The sequence below is a fragment of the Physeter macrocephalus genome, chromosome 21 (genome assembly GCF_002837175.3).
Source record: "Physeter macrocephalus isolate SW-GA chromosome 21, ASM283717v5, whole genome shotgun sequence".
Lineage (NCBI taxonomy): Eukaryota > Metazoa > Chordata > Mammalia > Artiodactyla > Physeteridae > Physeter > Physeter macrocephalus.
The window spans coordinates 38,051,955-38,065,515 of record NC_041234.1 but is presented as its reverse complement, the minus strand read 5'-3'; positions in this window follow the sequence as shown (position 1 = coordinate 38,065,515).

Below are 13,561 nucleotides of genomic sequence, written 5' to 3'. Positions count from 1 at the left end.
CCTGTGAAGCCATCTGGTCCTGGGCTTTTGTTTGTTGGAAGATTCTTAATCACAGTTTCAATTTAAGTGCTTGTGATTGGTCTGTTCATATTTTCTATTTCTTCCCGGTTCAGACTCGGCATTTTGTTCATTTGTAAGAATTTGTCCACTTCTTCCCGGTTGTCCATTTTATTGGCATACAGTTGCTTGTAGTAATCTCTAATAATCTTTTGTATTTCTGCAGTGTCTGTTGTTACGTCTCCTTTTTCATTTCTAATTCTATTGATTTGAGTCTTCTCTCTTTTTTTCTTGATGAGTCTGGCTAATGCTTTATCAATTTTATTTATCTTCCCAGAGAACCAGCTTTTAGTTTTATTGATCTTTGTTATCATTTCCTTCATTTCTTTTTCATTTATTTCTGATATGATCTTTATGATTTCTTTCCTTCTGCTAAATTTGGGGTTTTCTTGTTCTTCTTTCTCTAATTGCTTTAGGTGCAAAGTTAGGTTGTTTATTGAGATGTTTCCTGTTTCTTAAGGTAGGACTGTATTGCTATAAAGTTCCCTTTTAGAACTGTTTTGCTGCCTCCCGTAAGTTTTGGGTCGTCGTGTCTCCATTGTCATTTGTTTCTAAGTATTTTTTGATTTCCTCTTTGATTTCTTCAGTGATCACTTCGTTATTACGTAGTGTACTGTTTAGCCTCCATGTGTTTGTACTTTTTACATATCATTTCCTGTAATTGATATCTTGTCTCATATTGTTGTGGTCGGAAAAGATACGTGATAGGATTTCAATTGTGTTAAATTTACCAAGGCTAGATTTGTGACCAAATATATGATCTATCCTGGAGAATGTACCATGAACATTTGAGAAAAATGTGTATTCAGTTGTTATTGGATGGAATGTCCTATAAATATAAATTAAGTCCATCTTCTATTTGGAAGTGTTCCTCCCTCTGCTATCTTTTGGAAGAGTTTGAGAAGGATAGCTTTTACCTCTTCTCTAAATGTTTGATAGAATTCACCTGTGAAGCCAACAGGTCTTGGACTTTTTTTTGTTGGAAGATTTTTTTTTTTTTTAAAATGTGTATTCAGTTGTTATTGGATGGAATGTCCTATAAATATAAATTAAGTCCATCTTCTATAATGTATCATTTAAAGCTTGTGGTTCCTTATTTATTTTCATTTTGGATGATCTGTCCATTGGTGAAAGTGGGGTGTTAACGTCCCCTGCTATGAATGTGTTACTTTCGATACCCCTTTTATGGCTGTTAGTATTTGCCTTATGTATTGAGGTGCTCCTATATTGGGTGCATAAATATTTACAATTGTTATATCTTCTTCATGGAATGATCCCTTGATCATTATGTAGTGTCCTTCTTTGTCTCTTGTAATAGTTTTTATTTTAAAGTCTATTTTGTCTGATATGAGAATTGCTACTCCTGCTTTCTTCTGATTTCAATTTGCATGGAATATCAATTTCCATCCCCTCACTTTCAGTCTGTATGTGTCCCTAGGTCTGAAGTGGGTCTCTTGTAGACAGCATATATATGGGTCTTGTTTATGTGTCCATTCAGCCAGTCTGTGTCTTTTCGTGGGAGCATTTAATCCATTTACCTTTAAGGTAATTTTCCATATGTATGTTCCTATTACCATTTACTTAATTGTTTCATGTTTGTTCTTGTAGGTCTTTTCCTTCTCTTGTGTTTCTGGCATAGAGAAATTCCTTTCGCATTTGTTGTAAAGCTGGTTTGGTGGTGCTGAACTCTCTCAGATTTTGCTTGTCTGTATAGGTTTTTATTTCTTCATCAAATCTGAATGAGATCCTTGCTGGGTAGAGTAATCTTGGTTGTAGGTTTTTTTCCTTCCTCACTTTAAATATGTCCTCCCAGTCCCTTCTGGCTTGCAGAGTTTCTGCTGTAAGAACAGCTCTTAACGTTATGGGGATTCCCTTGTGTGTTATTTGTTGTTTTTCCCTTGCTGCTTTTAATATGTTTTCTTTGTATTTAATTTTTGACAGTTTGATTATTACGTGTTTTGGCATGTTTCTTCTTGGATTTATCCTGTATGGGACCCTCTGTGCTTCCTGGAATTGATTGACTTTTTCCTTTCCTATATTAGGGAAGTTTTCAACTATAATCTCTTCAAATATTTTCTCATTACCTTTCGTTTTCTCTTCTTCTTCTGGGACCACTATAATTCAAATGTTGGTGCATTTAATGTTGTCCCAGAAATCTCTGAGACTGTCCTCAGTTCTTTTCATTCTTTTTTCTTTATTCTGCTCTGCAGTAGTTATTTCCACTCTTTTATCTTCCAGGTCAGTTATCTGTTCTTCTGCCTCAGTCATTCTGCTATTGATCCCATCTAGAGTATTTTTAATTTCATTTATTGTGTTGCTCATCATTGATTGCTTCCTTTTTAGTTCTTCTAGGTCCTTGTTAAATGCTTCTTGAAATTTGTCTATTCTTTTTCGAAGATTTTGAATCATCTTTACTATCATTATTCTGAATTCTTCTCCAGGTAGACTGCCAATTTCCTCTTCATTTTTTAGGTCTGGTCGGTTTTTACCTTGCTCCTTCATCTGATGTGTGTTTTTCTGTCTTTCCATTTTGCTTACTGTGTTTGGGGTCTCCTTTTTGCAGGCTGCAGGTTCGTAGTTCCCATTGTTTTTGGTGACTGTCCCTAGTGGCTGAGGTTCGTTCAGTGGGTTGAGTATGTTTCCTAGTTGGGGGGACTACTGCCTATGTTCTGGTGGATGAGGTTAGATCTTTTCTTTCTGGTGAGCAGGTCCACCTCTGGTGGTGTGTTTTGGCATGTTGGTAGCCTTATTATGATTTTCGGCAGCCTCTCTACTAATGGATGGGGCTGTAGTCCTTTCTTGCTATTTGTTGGGCATAGGGTGTCCAGCGCTGTACGTTGCTGGTCCTTGAGTGAAGCTGCGTCTTGGTATTGAGGTGGAGATATTTGGGAGATTTTTGCCATTTGATATTATGTGGAGCTGGGAGGTCTCTTGTTGACCATTGTCCTGAAGTTAGTTCTCCTACCTCAGAGACACAGCCCTCACACCTGGCTGGAGTGCCAAGAGACTTTCATCCACATGGCTCAAAATAAAAGGGAGAAAAAATAGAAAGGAAAGAAAGAAAGGAAGTAAGGAAAGAAGGAAGGAACAAAGGGAGGAAGGAAGGAAGGAAGGAAGAAAGGAAGGAAGAAAGGAGGGAAGAAAGGAAGGAAGAAAGAAAGGAAGAAAGGAAGAAAGAAAGGAATAAGACAAAATAAAGTTGGATAAAATATAGTTATTAAAATAAAAAATAATTATTAAGAAGAAAAATTTTATTTAAAAAAAAAAAAAGAGTTGGTCAGAAACCTAGGACAAATGGTGAAAGCAAAGCTATACAGACAAAATCTCACACAACAGCACACACATACACATTCACCAAAAGAAAAAAAGGGGAAAATAATATATCTTGCTCCCAAAGTCCACCTCCTCAACTTGGGATGATTCGCTGTCTCTTCAGGTTTTCCACAGATGCAGGTCACTTCAGGTGATTGTGGAGGTTTAATCCACTGCTTCTGTGGCTGTTGGGAGAGACCTCCCTCTCTCCTCTTTGTTCGCACAACTCCTCGGGTTCAGTTGTGGACTTGACCCCGCCTCTGCGCGTAGGTTGTCTGAGGGCGTCTGCTCTTCACTCAGACAGGACGAGGTTAAAGGAGCAGTTGATTCGGGGGCTCTGGCACAGGCCAGGGAGAGGGAGGGGCATGAATGCGGGGTGAGCCTGTGGGGACAGAAGCCGGAGTGACCCTGCACCAACCCGAGGTGCACCGCGCGTTCTCCCGGTGAAGCTGTTCCTGGATCCCGGAACCCCGGCAGTGGCGGGCTGCACAGGCTCCCGGGAGGGGAGGTGTGGAAAGTGACCTGTGCTCGCACACAAGCCTCTTGGTGGCGGCAGCAGCAACCCTAGGGTCCCACACTCGTCTCTGGTGTCCGCGCCAACAGCCGCGGCTCGCGCCCGTTTCTGGAGCTCCTTTACGCGGTCCGCTTAATCCCCTCTCCTCTCGCACCAGGAAACAAAGATGCAGAAAAAGTCTCCTGTCTCTTTGGCAGCTCTGCGTCCGTTTCTGGAGCTCCTTTATGCGGTGCTCTTAATCCCCTCTCCTCTCTCACCAGGAAACAAAGAGGCAAGGAAAGGTCTCTTGCCTCTTCGGCAGCTCCAGACTTCTCCCAGACTCCCTCCCAGTTAGCCGTGGTGCACTAACACCTTCTCATTTATTGTTTGTAGATTTTTTTGATAATGGCCATTCTGACTGGTGTGAGATGATATCTCATTGTAGTTTTTATTTGCTGTTCTCTAATGATTAATGATATTGAGCATTCTTTCATGAAACACTGATCTTTTAGCCATCTATAGTTTTTCCTTTTCCAGAATATATATTTGGAATCGTACAGTATGTAGCCTTTAAACTGACTTCTTTTACTTAGCAACAGTTATTTATGAGTTCTCCATGCACTTCCTTGGTTTAAAATCTCATTTCTTTGTAGTTATTAGTAATATTTCATTTAACAAATACCATAGGTTTTGTTTTGTTTTGATTTGTTTTTTGATCATGCTGTGCATGGCTTGCAGGATCTTATTTCCTCAACCAGGGATTGAACACAAACTCTCAGCAGTGAAAGCATGGGTCCTAACCAGTGGACTGCCAGGGAATTCCCCATAGTTTTCACTTTTCTTTTAGAAATCATTCACCTTCTGAAGGAGATCTTGTTTAGTTTAAATTTGGGGCAATTATGAATAAAGCTGCTCTGTAGGTTTCTGTGTGTTTGGAAGTTTTAAACTCATTTAGGTAACTAACTGGAAGTGCAGTTGCTGGATTGTATTGTAAGAATATGTTGTTTTATAAGAAACTGTTAAACTGTCTTCCAAAATGCTTGTACTCTTTTGTATTCCCACCAGTAATAAATGAGTGTACCTGTTGTTCCACTTTCTCAACAGCATTTGGTATTGTCAGTCTTTTGGATTTTGCCTATTCTAATAGATGTGTAGTAGTATCTTACTGTTATTTAAATTTACATTTTTCTAGTGACACATGATGTGGAATGTCATTTCATATGCTTTTTTGCCATCTCTATATCTTCTTTAGTGAGGACTCTGGTCAGATGTTTCACCCATATTACATCTGTGTTGTCTTCTTGTTTAGTTTTAATAGTTTTTTGCATATTTTTGACACAAATTATTTATCGTATATGTCTTTGCAAATATTTTCTCCCAGTCTGTGGCTTATCTTCTCATTCTTTCAAGAGTGTAATGGGCACAGCAAAAGTTTGTAATTTTAAGGAATTCCAGCTTATCTATTTTTCTTTTATGGATCTTGCCTTTGATGTTGTATCAAAAAACTTTCTGTCAAACCCAAGGTTATCTAGATTTTCACCTATGTTTCATTTCAGAATTTTAAGAATTTTCCATTTTACACTTAGGTCTGATAACCATTTTGAGTTAATTTTTGTGGAAAGCGTAAGGTCATTGTCCATATTCATTTTTTAACATGTGAATGCCCAGTTGTTCCAGCTTTATTTGTTTAAAAACTAATCTTTTTCCAGTGTATTGCCTTTGATCTTTTGTCAAACATCAGTTGACTATAGTTTTGTGTGTGTATTTCTGAGTTTTCTATTCTGCTCCATTGATCAATTTGTGTATTCTTTCACCAATATTACACTGTCTTTTTATAACTTTATCTTTTTGTCAGGAAGGGTCAGTTCTAAAACTTTTAAATTTTTCTTCAATTTTTCATTGGCTAATATAGGTTTTTGTCTTTCTAAACATTAGAATCCTTTTAAAAATATATCCACAAAGTAATTTGCTGGGATTTTGATTGGCATTGTGAATCTATAGATCAAGTTGGGAAGAATTGACATCTTAACATTATTGAATCTTCTTTCCATGAACATTTTCCTCATATAGATCTTTAACATAATTTGATAGATTTATGACAATTTTTTTGGTATTAATGTTATGGTGTTGTGCCTTTAGTTTCTAATTCCAATTATTCTTTGATGGTATATAAGAAACCAAAATTTTTTAATATTAAATCCCTGTATCCTGCAACCTAGTATAGGCATTTTCTACATAGAGAGTTATGTTACCTGAGAAGAAAGATGGTTATATTTCTATGCAAAGTGTGTATCTTTATTTTGCTTTGTTTCTCTTATTTTATTAGATAAGACTTCCAGTACAATGTTGACTAAGAATGATGAAAGGGAGGGAGGAGCTTCAAGATGGCGGAACAGTAAGACACGGAGATCACCTTCCTCCCCACAAATACATAAGAAATACATCTACATGTGGAAAAACTCCTAAAGAACACCTACTGAATGCTGGCAGAAGACCTCAGACCTCCCCAAAAGCAAGAAACTCCCCACGCACCTGGGTAGGGTAAAAGAAAAAAGAAAAAACAGAGACAAACAATAGGGACAGGACCTGCACCAGTGGGAGGGAGCTGTGAAGGAGGAAAGGTTTCCACACAGTAGGAGTCCCTTCATGGGTGGAGACTGCAGGTGGTGGAGGGTGGAGGTTCGGAGCCATGGAGGAGAGTGCAGCAACAGGGGTGCTGAGGGCAAAGTGGAGAGATTCCCACACAGAAGATCGGTGCCAACTAGCACTCACCATCCGAGAGGCTTGTCTGCTCACCCGCCGGGAGGGGTGGCTGGGAGCTGAGGCTTGGGCTTCGGAGGTCGGATCCCAGGAAGAGGACTCAGGTTGCTGCGTGAATACAGCCTGAAGGGGCTAGTGCACCACAGCTAGCCAGGAGGGAGTCTGGAAAAAGTCTGGAGCTACCAAAGAGACAGGAGACTTTTTCTTGCATCTTTGTTTCATGGTGTGCGAGGATAGGGGATTAAGAGCACTGCTTAAATGAGCTCCAGAGATGGGCGGAGCCGTGGTTATCAGCGCAGACCCCAGAGACGGGCATGGGATGCTGAGGCTGCTGCTGCCGCCATGAAGCCTGTGTGCAAGCACAGGTCCCTCTACAAACTACCCTTCCTGGGAGTCTGTGCAGCCCGCCACTGCCGTGGGTCCTGTGATACAGGGACAACTGCCCCAGGAGAATGCATGGCGCACATCAGGCTGTTGCAACGTCATGACGGGACTCTGCCGCTGCAGGCTTGCCCCGCATCCATACCCCTCCCTCCCCCAGTCTGAGTGAGCCAGAACCCCTGAATCAGCTGCTCCTTAAACCACGGTGACCTACATGCAGAGGCCAGTCCAAATCCAAGGTTGAACCCCGGGAGTCCTGTGAACAAAGAAGAGAAAGGGAAATTACTCCCAGAAGGCTCAGGAGGAGCAGATTAAATCTCCACAATCAACTTGATGTACCATGCATCTGTGAAATACCTGAATAGAGAACAAATCATCTCAAATTGAGGGGGTGAACTTTGCGAGCAACAATATATATATTTTTACCACTATTTCTCTCTTTGTGAGTGTGTATGTGTATCCTTCTGTGTGTGATTTTCACTATATAGCTTTGCTTTTACCATTTGTCTTAGGGTTCTGTCTGTGTGTTTTTGCTTCTTTGTTTGTTTTTATTATTAAAATTTTTTTTTCGTAATACTTTTTTAATTTTAATAACTTTATTTTATTTTGTTTTATCTTCTTCTTTCTTTGTTTCGTTTTTTTCTCCCTTTTATTCTGAGCCATGTGAAGTACAGGCTCTTGGTGCTCCAGCCAGGCGTCAGGGCTGTGCCACTGAGGTGGGAGAGCCAAGTTCAGAAAACTGGTCCACAAGAGATGTCTCAGCCCCATGTAATATCAAATGGTGAAAATCTCCCAGAGATCTCCATCTCAACACCAAGATCCAGCTTCACTCAATGACCAGCAAGCTACAGTGCAGGACACCCTATGCCAAATAGCTAACAAGACAGGAACACAACACCATCCATTAGCACAGAGGCTGCCTAAAATCATAATAAGGCCACAGACAACCCAAAACACACCACCAGACATGAACCTGCCCACCAGAAAGACAAGATCCAGCCTCATTCACCAGAACAGGGGCACTAGTCCCCTCCACCAGGAGGCCTTCCAGCCAGGCGTCAGGGCTGTGCCACTGAGGTGGGAGAGCCAAGTTCAGAAAACTGGTCCACAAGAGATGTCTCAGCCCCATGTAATATCAAATGGTGAAAATCTCCCAGAGATCTCCATCTCAACACCAAGATCCAGCTTCACTCAATGACCAGCAAGCTACAGTGCAGGACACCCTATGCCAAATAGCTAACAAGACAGGAACACAACACCATCCATTAGCACAGAGGCTGCCTAAAGTCATAATGAGGCCACAGGCAACCCAAAACACACCACCAGACATGAACCTGCCCACCAGAAAGACAAGATCCAGCCTCATTCACCAGAACAGGGGCACTAGTCCCCTCCACCAGGAGGCCTACACAACCCACTGAGCCAACCTTAGCCACTGGGGACAGACACCAAAAACAACAGTAACTACGAACCTGCAGCCTGCACAAAGGAGACCCCAAGCACAGTAAGTTACACAAAATGAGAAGAAAGAGAAACACACAGCAGATGAAGGAGCAAGGGAAAAACCGACCAGACCTAACAAATAAAAAGGAAATCAGCCATCTACCGGAAAAAGAATTCAGAATAATGATAGTAAAGATGATACAAAATCTTGGAAATAGAATGGAGAAAAAAAAGAAATGTTTAACAAGAACCTAGAAGAACTAACAAGCAAACAGAGATGAAGAACACAATAATGAAATTAAAAATTATCTAGAAGGGATCAATAGCAGAATAACTGAGGCAGAAGAACGGATAAGTGACCTGGAAGATAAAATAGTGGAAATAACTGCTGCAGAGCAGAATAAATAAAAAAGAATGAAAAGAATTGGGGACAGTCTCAGAGACCTCTGGGACACCATTAAATGTACCAACATTCAAATCATAGGGGTCCCAGAAAAAGAAGAGAAAAAGAAGGGACTGAGAAAATATTTGAAGAGATTATAGTTGAAAACTTCCCTAATATGGGAAAGGCAATAGTTAATCAAGTACAGGAAGCACAGAGAGTCCCATAGAAGATAAATCCAAGGAGAAACACACCAAGACACATATAAATCAAACTATCAAAAATTAAATACAGGAGAAGAGAGAAGATGGCAGAAAAGTAAGACGTGGAGATCACCTTCCTCCTCACAGATACATCAGAAATACATCTACACGTGGAACTGCTCCTATAGAACACCCATGAACGCTGGCAGAAGACCTCAGACCTCCCAAAAGGCAAGAAACACCCCACGTACCTGGGTAGGGCAAAAGAAAAAAGAATAAACAGAGACAAAAGAATAGGGATGGGACCTGCACCAGTGGGAGGGAGCTGTGAAGGAGGAAAGGTTCCCATGTACTAGAAGCCCCTTTACAGGTGGAGACTGCGGGTGGCAGAGGGGGAACTTCAGAGCCACAGAAGAGAGGGCAGCAACAGGGTGCGGATAGCAAAGCAGAGATTCCCGCACAGAGGATTGGTACCGACCAGCACTCACCAGTCCGAGAGGCTTGTCTGCTCACCCGACGGGAAGGGCGGTGTCTGGGAGCTGAGCCTCGGGCTTCGGTCGGATCCCAGGGAGACGTCTGGGGTTGGCAGCGTGAAAACAGCCTGAAGGGGTTAGTGCACCACGGCTAGCCGCGAGGGAGTCTGGGAGAAGTCTGGAGCTGCCGAAGAGGCAAGAGACCTTTTCTTCCCTCTTTGCTTCCTGGTGCGTGAGGAGAGGGGTTTAAGTGTGCCGCTTAAAGGAGCTCCAGAGACGGGCGCGGAGCTGCCGAAGAGGCAAGAGACTTTTTCTTGCCTCTTTGTTTCCTGGTGCGAGAGTAGAGGGGATTAAGCGGACCATGTAAAGGAGCTCCAGAAACGGGCGCGAGGCGCGGCTGTCGGTGCGGACACCAGAGACGGGTATGGGATACTAGGATTGCTGCCGCCGCCACCAAGAGGCTTGTGTGCGAGCACAGGTCACTTTCCACACGTCCCCTCCCGGGAGCCTGTGCAGCCCGCCACTGCCGGGGTCCCGGGATCCAGGGACAGCTTCCCTGGGAGAAGGCGCGGGGTGCCTCGGGCTGGTGCAGCATCACGCCGGCCGCTGCCGCTGCAGGCTCGCCCTGCATCTATGCCCTTCCCTCCCCCCAGAGTGTGCCAGAGCCCCCGAATCAGCTGCTCTTTTAACCCTGTCCTGTCTGAGCGAAGAGTAGATGCCCTCGGACGACCTATGCGTAGAGGCAGGGCCAAGTGCAAAGCTGAACCCCAGGAGCTGTGCGAACAAAGAGGAGAGGGCGAGATCTCTCCCATCAGCCTCAGAAGCAGCGGATTAAAGCTCCACAATCAAATTGAAGTGCCCTGCATCTGTGGAAAACCTGAATAGACAGCGAATCATACCAAGTTGAGGAGGTGGACTTTGGGAGCAAGATATATTATTATTTCCCCCTTTTTTTCCTTTTTGTGAGTGTGTATGTGTGTGCTGCTGTGTGAGATTTTGTCTGTATAGCTTTGCTTTCACCATTTGTCCTAGGGTTCTGACCGACCCGTTTTTTTTAATAAAATTTTTCTTCTTAATAATTATTATTTATTATAATAACTATATTTTATCCTACTTTATTTTGTCTTCTTCCTTCCTTCCTTCCTTCCTTTCGTCCTTTCTTCTTTCCTTCCTTTCTTCCTTCCTCCCTCCATCCCATCCTTCCTTCCTTTCTTCCTTCCTTTCTTTCTTTCCTTTCTATTTTTTCTCCCTTTTATTTTGAGCTGTGTGAATTAAAGGCTCTTGGCACTCCAGCCAGGCATCAGGGCTCTGTCTCTGAAGTGGGAGAACCAACGTCAGGACACTGGTCCACAAGAGACCTCCTAGCTGCACATAATATCAAATGGCGAAAATCTCCAAGAGATCTCCATCTCAACACCAAGACCCAGCTTCACTCAACGACCAGCAACCTACAATGCTGGACACCCTATGCCCAACAAGTAGCAATACAGGACGACAACCCCATCCATTAGCAGAGAGGCTGCCTAAAATCATAATAAGGCTACCAACATCCCAAAACACACCACCAGACGTGGACCTGCCCACCAGAAAGACAAGATCCAACCTCATCCACCAGGACATAGGCACTAGTACCCCCAACCAGGAAACCTACTCAACCCACTGAACCAACCTTAGCCACTGGGGACAGTCACTAAAAACAACGGGAACTACGAACCTGTAGCCTGCAAAAACAGACCCCAAACACAGTAAGCAAAATGAAAAGACTGAAAAACACACATCAGATGAACGACCAAGGTAAAAACCCAACAGACCTAACAAATGAAGAGGAAATAGGCAGTCTACCTGAGAAAGAATTCAGAATAATGATAGTAAAGTTGATCTAAAATCTTAGAAATAGAATAGACAAATTGCAAGAAAGCAGAGCAGAATAAAGAAAAAAGAATGAAAAGAACTGAGGACAGTCTCAGAGACCTCTGGGACAATATTACACGCACCAATATTCGAATTGTAGGGGTCCCAGAAGAAGAAGAGAAAAAGAAAGGGACTGAGAAAATATTTGAAGAGATTATAGTTGAAAACTTCCCTAATATAGGAAAGGAAAAAGTCAGTCAATTCCAGGAAGCACAGAGAGTACCATACAGGATAAATCCAAGAAGAAACATGCCAAGACACATAATAATCAAACTGTCAAAAATTAAATCAAAGAAAACATATTAAAAGCAGCAAGGGAAAAACAACAAATAACACACAAGGGAATCCCCATAACGTTAAGAGCTGTTCTTACAGCAGAAACTCTGCAAGCCAGAAGGGAGTGGCAGGACATATTTAAAGTGATGAAAGAGAAAAACCTACAATCAAGATTACCCTACCCAGCAAGGATCTCATTCAGATTTGATGGAGAAATTAAAAGCTTTACAGACAACAAAAGCTAAGAGAGTTCAGCACCACCAAACCAGCTTTACAACAAATAGTAAAGGAGCTTCTCCAGGCAGGAAACACATGAGAAGGAAAAGACCTACAATAGTAAACCCAAAGCAATTAAGAAAATGTTAGTAGCAACATACATATCAATAAGTACCTTAAATGTAAATGGATTAAATGCTCCAACCAAAAGACATAGAGTGTCTATGGATACAAAAACAAGAACCGTATATATGCTGTCTACAAGAAACCCACTTCAGACCTAGGGACACAAACAGACTGAAAGTGAGGGGATGGAAAAAGATATTCCATGCAAGAGGAAATGAACAGAAAGCTGGACTAGCAATTCTCACATCAGACTAAATAGACTTTAAAACAAAGACTATTACAAGAGACAAAGACGGACACTAAATAATGATCAAGGGATCAAGATAAGAAGAATATATAATTATAAACATTTATGCACCCAACATAGGAGCACCTCAATACATTAGGCAAATACTAACACCCATAAAAGTGGAAATCGAAAGTAACACAATCATAGTAGGGGACTATAACACCCTACTTTCACCAATGGACAGATCATCCAAAATGAAAATAAATAAGGAAACACAAGCTTTACGTGATACATTAAACAAGATTGACTTAATTGATATTCATAGGACATTCCATCCAAAAACAACAGAATATATATTTTTCTCAAGTGCTCATGGAACATTCCCCAGGATAGATCATATCTTGTTTCAAAAATCAAGCCTTGGTAATTTAAGAAAATTGAAATCTTATCAAGTATCTTTTCCGACCACAATGCCATGAGACTAGATATCAATTACAAGAAAAAATCTGTAAGAAATACAAACACATGGAGCCACTAAAACACACTGCTTAATAAGCAAGAGATCATTGACGACATCAAAGAGGAAATAAAAAAATACTTAGAAACAAATGACAATTGAAAACACAACAACCCAAAACCTATGGGATGCAGCAAAACGAGTTCTAAGAGGGAAGTTTATAACAATACAATCCTACCTTAAGAAACAAGAACCATATCAAATAAACAGCCTAACCTTATACCTAAAGCAATTAGAGAAAGAAGAACAAAAATCCCCTAAGTCAGCAGAAGGAAAGAAATCATAAATATCAGATGAGAGATAAATGAAAAAGAAATGAAGGTAACGATAGCAAAGATCAATAAAATTAAAAGGTGGTTCTTTGAGAAGATAAACAAAATTGATAAACCATTAGTGAGAGGTATCAAGAAAATAAGGGAGAAGACTCAAATCAATAGAATTAGAAATGAAAAAGGAGAAGTAAAAACTGAAACTGAAGAAATACAAAGGATCATGAGAGATTACTACAAGCAACTGTATGCCAATAAAATGGACAACATGGTAGAAATGGACAAATTCTTACAAATGCACAACGTGCCGAGTCTGAACCAGGAAGAAATAGAAAATATGAAGAGACCAATCACAAGCACTGAAATTGCAACTGTGATTAAAAATCTTCCAACAAACAAGAGCCCAGGACCAGATGTCTATAGAGGCGAATTCTATCAAACATTTGGAGAGGAGCTAACACCTATCCTTCTCAGAATCTTCCAAAATAGAGCAGCGGGACGAACATTCCCAAA